Raw genomic sequence first — 8,781 nt, forward strand, 5'->3', positions numbered from 1 at the left:
GAATTATTTTAGAGAACAGAAGGAACAGGAGAGTATTATTTTAGAGAACAGAAACAACAACAAAGAATTATTTTAGAGAACAGAAGGAACAAGAGAGAATTATTTTAGAGAACAGAAACAACAAGAAAGAATTATTTTAGAGAACAGTAGCAACAAGAGAGAATTATTTTAGAGAACAGAAGGAACAAGAGAGAATTATTTTAGAGAACAGAAGGAACAAGAGAGAATTATTTTAGAGAACAGAAACAACAAGAAAGAATTCTTTTAGAGAACAGTAGGAACAAGAGAGAATTATTTTAGAGAACAGAAGGAACAAGAGAGAATTATTTTAGAGAACAGAAATCACAAGAAAGAATTATTTTAGAGAACAGTAGGAACAAGAGAGAATTATTTTAGAGAACTGAAACAACAAGAAAGAATTATTTTAGAGAACAGAAGGAACAAGAGAGAATTATTTTAGAGAACAGAAGGAACAAGAGAGAATTATTTTAGAGAACAGAAGGAACAAGAGAGAATTATTTTAGAGAACAGAAACAACAAGAAAGAATTATTTTAGAGAACAGTAGGAACAAGAGTGAATTATTTTAGAGAACAGAAGGAACAAGAGAGAATTATTTTAGAGAACAGAAGGAACAAGAAAGAATTATTTTAGAGAACAGAAGGAACAAGAGAGAATTATTGTAGAGAACAGAAACAACAACAAAGAATTACTTTAGAGAACAGAAGAATCAAGAGAGTATTGTTTTAGAGAACAGAAGGAACAAGAGAGAGTTATTTTAGAGAACAGAAGGAACAAGAGACAATTATTTTAGAGAACAGAAACAACAAGAAAGAATTATTTTAGAGAACAGAAACAACAAGAAAGAATTATTTTAGAGAACAGTAGGAACAAGAGAGAATTATTTTAGAGAACAGAAACAACAAGAAAGAATTATTTTTGAGATCAGAAGGAACAAGAGAGAATTATTGTAGAGAACAGAAACCACAACAAAGAATTACTTTAGAGATCAGAAGAATCAAGAGAGAATTGTTTTAGAGAACAGAAGGAACAAGAGAGAGTTATTTTAGAGAACAGAAACAACAAGAAAGAATTATTTTAGAGAACAGTAGGAACAAGAGAGAATTATTTTAGAGAACAGAAGGAACAAGAATGAATTATTTTAGAGAACAGAAGGAACAAGGGAGAATTATTTTAGAGAACAGAAGGAACAGGAGAGTATTATTTTAGAGAACAGAAACAACAACAAAGAATTATTTTAGAGAACAGAAGGAACAAGAGAGAATTATTTTAGAGAACAGAAACAACAAGAAAGAATTATTTTAGAGAACAGTAGCAACAAGAGAGAATTATTTTAGAGAACAGAAGGAACAAGAGAGAATTATTTTAGAGAACAGAAGGAACAAGAGAGAATTATTTTAGAGAACAGAAACAACAAGAAAGAATTATTTTAGAGAACAGTAGGAACAAGAGAGAATTATTTTAGAGAACAGAAGGAACAAGCAAAAATTATTTTAGAGAACAGAAACAACAAGTAAGAATTATTTTTGAGAACAGAATGAACAAGAGAGAATTATTTTAGAGAACAGAAACAACAAGAAAGAATTAATTTAGAGAACAGAAGGAACAAGAGAGAATTATTTTAGAGAACAGAAACAACAAGAAAGAATTATTTTAGAGAACAGAAGGAACAAGAGAGAATTATTTTAGATAACAGAAACAACAAAAAGAATTATTTTAGAGAACAGAAGGAACATGAGAGAATTATTTTAGAGAACAGAAGGAACAAGAGAGAATTATTTTAGAGAACAGAAACAACAACAAAGTATTATTTTAGAAAACAGAAGGAATAAGAGAGAATTATTTTAGAGAACAGAAGGAACAAGAGAGAATTATTTTAGAGAACAGTAGGAACAAGAGAGAATTATTTCAGAGAACAGAAACAACAAGAAAGAATTATTTTAGAGAACAGTAGGAACAGGAGAGAATTATTTTAGAGAACAGAAACAACAACAAAGAATTATTTTAGAGAACAGAAGGAACAAGAGAGAATTATTGTAGGGAACAGAAACAACAACAAAGAATTACTTTAGAGAACAGAAGAATCAAGAGAGAATTGTTTTAGAGAACAGAAGGAACAAGAGAGAGTTATTTTAGAGAACAGAAGGAACAAGAGAGAATTATTTTAGAGAACAGAAACAACAAGAAAGAATTATTTTAGAGAACAGAAACAACAAGAAAGAATTATTTTAGAGAACAGTAGGGACAAGAGAGAATTATTTTAGAGAACAGAAACAACAAGAAAGAATTATTTTTGAGATCAGAAGGAACAAGAGAGAATTATTGTAGAGAACAGAAACCACAACAAAGAATTACTTTAGAGATCAGAAGAATCAAGAGAGAATTGTTTTAGAGAACAGAAGGAACAAGAGAGAGTTATTTTAGAGAACAGAAACAACAAGAAAGAATTATTTTAGAGAACAGTAGGAACAAGAGAGAATTATTTTAGAGAACAGAAGGAACAAGAATGAATTATTTTAGAGAACAGAAGGAACAAGGGAGAATTATTTTAGAGAACAGAAGGAACAGGAGAGTATTATTTTAGAGAACAGAAACAACAACAAAGAATTATTTTAGAGAACAGAAGGAACAAGAGAGAATTAGTTTAGAGAACAGAAACAACAAGAAAGAATTATTTTAGAGAACAGTAGCAACAAGAGAGAATTATTTTAGAGAACAGAAACAACAAGAAAGAATTATTTTAGAGAACAGAAGGAACAAGAGAGAATTATTTTAGATAACAGAAACAACAAGAAAGAATTATTTTAGAGAACAGAAGGAACAAGAGAGAATTATTTTAGAGAACAGAAACAACAAGAAAGAATTATTTTAGAGAACAGAAGGAACAAGAGAGAATTATTTTAGAGAACAGAAGGAACAAGAGATAATTATTTTAGAGAACAGAAGAAACAAGAAAGAATTATTTTAGAGAACAGAAGGAACAAGAGAGAATTATTTTAGAGAACAGAAACAACAAGAAAGAATTATCTTAGAGAACAGATGGAACAAGAGAGAATTATTTTGGAGAACAGAAGGAACAAGAGAGAATTATTTTAGAAAACAGAAGGAACAAGGAAGAATTATTTTAGAGAACAGAAGGAACAAGGAAGAATTATTTTAGAGAACAGAAGGAACAAGAGAGAATTAATTTAGAGAACAGAAGGAACAAGAGAGAATAATTTAGAGAACAGTAGGAACAAGAGAGAATTATTTTAGAGAACAGAGACAAGAAAGAATTATTTTAGAGAACAGAAGGAACAAGAGAGAATTATTTTAGAGAACAGAAAGAACAAGAGAGAATTACTTTAGAGAACAGAAACAACAAGAAAGAATTATTTTAGAGAACAGAAGGAACAAGAGAGAATTATTTTAGAGAACAGAAGGAACAAGAGAGAATTATTTTAGAGAACAGAAGAAACAAGAATGAATTATTTTAGAGAACAGAAGGAACAAGAGAGAATTATTTTAGAGAACAGAAACAACAAGAATGAATTATCTTAGAGAACAGATGGAACAAGAGAGAATTATTTTAGAGAACAGAAGAAACAAGAGAGAATTATGTTAGAGAACAGAATCAACAAGAGAGAATTATTTTAGAGAACAGTAGGAACAAGAGAGAATTATTTTAGAGAACAGAAGGAACAAGAGAGAATTATTTTAGAGAACAGAAACAACAAGAAAGAATTATTTTAGAGAAAGGAAGGAACAAGAAAGAATTATTTTAGAGAACAATAGGAACAAGAGAGAATTATTTTAGAGAACAGAAGGAACAAGAGAGAATTATTTTAGAGAACAGAAACAACAAGAGAGAATTATTTTAGAGAACAATAGGAACAAGAGAGAATTATTTTAGAGAACAGAAGGAACAAGAGAGAATTATTTTAGAGAACAGAAGGAACAAGCGATAATTATTTTAGAGAACAGAAACAACAAGAAACAATTATTTTAGAGAACAGAAGGAACAAGAGAGAATTATTTTAGAGAACAGAAACAACAAGAAAGGATTATTTTAGTGAACAGTAGGAACAAGAGAGAATTATTTTAGAGAACAGAAGGAACTAGAAAGAATTATTTTAGAGAACAGAAGGAACAAGAGAGAATTATTTTAGAGAACAGTAGGAACAAGAGAAAATTATTTTTGAGAACAGTAGGAACAAGAGAAAATTATTTTAGAGAACAGAACGAACAAGCGAGAATTAATTTAGAGAACAGAAACAACAAGAAAGAATTATTTTAGAGAACAGAAGGAACAAGAGAGAATTATTGTAGAGAACTGAAACAACAAGAAAGAATTATTTTTGAGAACAGAAGGAACAGGAGAGTATTATTTTAGAGAACAGAAACAACAACAAAGAATTATTTTAGAGAACAGAAGGAACAAGAGAGAATTATTTTAGAGAACAGAAACAACAAGAAAGAATTATTTTAGAGAACAGTAGCAACAAGAGAGAATTATTTTAGAGAACAGAAGGAACAAGAGAGAATTATTTTAGAGAACAGAAGGAACAAGAGAGAATTATTTTAGAGAACAGAAACAACAAGAAAGAATTATTTTAGAGAACAGTAGGAACAAGAGAGAATTATTTTAGAGAACAGAAGGAACAAGCAAAAATTATTTTAGAGAACAGAAACAACAAGTAAGAATTATTTTTGAGAACAGAATGAACAAGAGAGAATTATTTTAGAGAACAGAAACAACAAGAAAGAATTAATTTAGAGAACAGAAGGAACAAGAGAGAATTATTTTAGAGAACAGAAACAACAAGAAAGAATTATTTTAGAGAACAGAAGGAACAAGAGAGAATTATTTTAGATAACAGAAACAACAAAAAGAATTATTTTAGAGAACAGAAGGAACATGAGAGAATTATTTTAGAGAACAGAAGGAACAAGAGAGAATTATTTTAGAGAACAGAAACAACAACAAAGTATTATTTTAGAAAACAGAAGGAATAAGAGAGAATTATTTTAGAGAACAGAAGGAACAAGAGAGAATTATTTTAGAGAACAGTAGGAACAAGAGAGAATTATTTCAGAGAACAGAAACAACAAGAAAGAATTATTTTAGAGAACAGTAGGAACAGGAGAGAATTATTTTAGAGAACAGAAACAACAACAAAGAATTATTTTAGAGAACAGAAGGAACAAGAGAGAATTATTGTAGGGAACAGAAACAACAACAAAGAATTACTTTAGAGAACAGAAGAATCAAGAGAGAATTGTTTTAGAGAACAGAAGGAACAAGAGAGAGTTATTTTAGAGAACAGAAGGAACAAGAGAGAATTATTTTAGAGAACAGAAACAACAAGAAAGAATTATTTTAGAGAACAGAAACAACAAGAAAGAATTATTTTAGAGAACAGTAGGGACAAGAGAGAATTATTTTAGAGAACAGAAACAACAAGAAAGAATTATTTTTGAGATCAGAAGGAACAAGAGAGAATTATTGTAGAGAACAGAAACCACAACAAAGAATTACTTTAGAGATCAGAAGAATCAAGAGAGAATTGTTTTAGAGAACAGAAGGAACAAGAGAGAGTTATTTTAGAGAACAGAAACAACAAGAAAGAATTATTTTAGAGAACAGTAGGAACAAGAGAGAATTATTTTAGAGAACAGAAGGAACAAGAATGAATTATTTTAGAGAACAGAAGGAACAAGGGAGAATTATTTTAGAGAACAGAAGGAACAGGAGAGTATTATTTTAGAGAACAGAAACAACAACAAAGAATTATTTTAGAGAACAGAAGGAACAAGAGAGAATTAGTTTAGAGAACAGAAACAACAAGAAAGAATTATTTTAGAGAACAGTAGCAACAAGAGAGAATTATTTTAGAGAACAGAAACAACAAGAAAGAATTATTTTAGAGAACAGAAGGAACAAGAGAGAATTATTTTAGATAACAGAAACAACAAGAAAGAATTATTTTAGAGAACAGAAGGAACAAGAGAGAATTATTTTAGAGAACAGAAACAACAAGAAAGAATTATTTTAGAGAACAGAAGGAACAAGAGAGAATTATTTTAGAGAACAGAAGGAACAAGAGATAATTATTTTAGAGAACAGAAGAAACAAGAAAGAATTATTTTAGAGAACAGAAGGAACAAGAGAGAATTATTTTAGAGAACAGAAACAACAAGAAAGAATTATCTTAGAGAACAGATGGAACAAGAGAGAATTATTTTGGAGAACAGAAGGAACAAGAGAGAATTATTTTAGAAAACAGAAGGAACAAGGAAGAATTATTTTAGAGAACAGAAGGAACAAGGAAGAATTATTTTAGAGAACAGAAGGAACAAGAGAGAATTAATTTAGAGAACAGAAGGAACAAGAGAGAATAATTTAGAGAACAGTAGGAACAAGAGAGAATTATTTTAGAGAACAGAGACAAGAAAGAATTATTTTAGAGAACAGAAGGAACAAGAGAGAATTATTTTAGAGAACAGAAAGAACAAGAGAGAATTACTTTAGAGAACAGAAACAACAAGAAAGAATTATTTTAGAGAACAGAAGGAACAAGAGAGAATTATTTTAGAGAACAGAAGGAACAAGAGAGAATTATTTTAGAGAACAGAAGAAACAAGAATGAATTATTTTAGAGAACAGAAGGAACAAGAGAGAATTATTTTAGAGAACAGAAACAACAAGAATGAATTATCTTAGAGAACAGATGGAACAAGAGAGAATTATTTTAGAGAACAGAAGAAACAAGAGAGAATTATGTTAGAGAACAGAATCAACAAGAGAGAATTATTTTAGAGAACAGTAGGAACAAGAGAGAATTATTTTAGAGAACAGAAGGAACAAGAGAGAATTATTTTAGAGAACAGAAACAACAAGAAAGAATTATTTTAGAGAAAGGAAGGAACAAGAAAGAATTATTTTAGAGAACAATAGGAACAAGAGAGAATTATTTTAGAGAACAGAAGGAACAAGAGAGAATTATTTTAGAGAACAGAAACAACAAGAGAGAATTATTTTAGAGAACAATAGGAACAAGAGAGAATTATTTTAGAGAACAGAAGGAACAAGAGAGAATTATTTTAGAGAACAGAAGGAACAAGCGATAATTATTTTAGAGAACAGAAACAACAAGAAACAATTATTTTAGAGAACAGAAGGAACAAGAGAGAATTATTTTAGAGAACAGAAACAACAAGAAAGGATTATTTTAGTGAACAGTAGGAACAAGAGAGAATTATTTTAGAGAACAGAAGGAACTAGAAAGAATTATTTTAGAGAACAGAAGGAACAAGAGAGAATTATTTTAGAGAACAGTAGGAACAAGAGAAAATTATTTTTGAGAACAGTAGGAACAAGAGAAAATTATTTTAGAGAACAGAACGAACAAGCGAGAATTAATTTAGAGAACAGAAACAACAAGAAAGAATTATTTTAGAGAACAGAAGGAACAAGAGAGAATTATTGTAGAGAACTGAAACAACAAGAAAGAATTATTTTTGAGAACAGAAGGAACAAGATAGAATTAATTTAGAGAACAGAAACAACAAGAAAGAATTATTTTAGAGAACAGAAGGAACAAGAGAGAATTATTGTAGAGAACAGAAACAACAAGAAAGAATTATTTTAGAGAACAGTAGGAACAAGAGAGAATTATTTTAGAAAACAGAAGGGACAAGAGAGAATTATTTTAGAGAACAGAAGGAACAAGAAAGAATTATTTTAGAGAACAGAAGGAACAAGAGAGAGTTATTTTACAGAATAGAAACAACAAGAGAGAATTATTTTAGAGAACAGAAGGAACTAGAAAGAATTATTTTAGAGAACAGAAGGAACAAGAGAGAATTATTTTAGAGAACAGAAACAACAAGAAAGAATTATTTTAGTGAACAGTAGGAACAAGAGAGAATTATTTTAGAGAACAGAACGAACTAGAAAGAATTATTTTAGAGAACAGAAAGAACAAGAGAGAATTTTTTTAGAGAACAGAAACAACAAGAAAGAATTATTTTTGAGAACAGTAGGAACAAGAGAAAATTATTTTAGAGAACAGAAGGAACAAGCGAGAATTATTTTAGAGAACAGAAACAACAAGAAAGAATTATTTTAGAGAACAGAAGGAACAAGAGAGAATTATTGTAGAGAACAGAAACAACAAGAAAGAATTATTTTTGAGAACAGAAGGAACAAGAGAGAATTATTTTAGAGAACAGAAACAACAAGAAAGAATTATTTTAGAGAACAGAAGGAACAAGAGAGAATTATTGTAGTGCACAGAAACAACAACAAAGAATTATATTAGAGAACGGAAGAATCAAGAGAGAATTGTTTTAGAGAACAGAAGGAACAAGAGAGAGTTATTTTAGAGAACAGAAACAACAAGAAAGAATTATTTTAGAGAACAGTAGGAACAAGAGAGAATGATTTTAGAAAACAGAAGGAACAAGAGAGAATTATTTTAGAGAACAGAAGGAACAAGAAAGAATTATTTTAGAGAACAGAAGGAACAAGAGAGAGTTATTTTAGAGAACAGAAACAACAAGAAAGAATTATTTTAGAGAACAGAAAGAACAAGAGAGAATTATTTTAGAGAACAGAAACAACAAGAATGAATTATCTTAGAGAACAGATGGAACAAGAGAGAATTATTTTAGAGAACAGAAGAAACAAGAGAGAATTATGTTAGAGAACAGAATCAACAAGAGAGAATTATTTTAGAGAACAGTAGGAACAAGAGAGAATTATTTTAGAGAACAGAAGG

This window comes from Octopus bimaculoides, chromosome 1 (genome assembly GCF_046866305.1).
Source record: "Octopus bimaculoides isolate indiv1 chromosome 1, ASM4686630v1, whole genome shotgun sequence".
In the NCBI taxonomy this organism is placed as follows: Eukaryota; Metazoa; Mollusca; class Cephalopoda; order Octopoda; family Octopodidae; genus Octopus; species Octopus bimaculoides.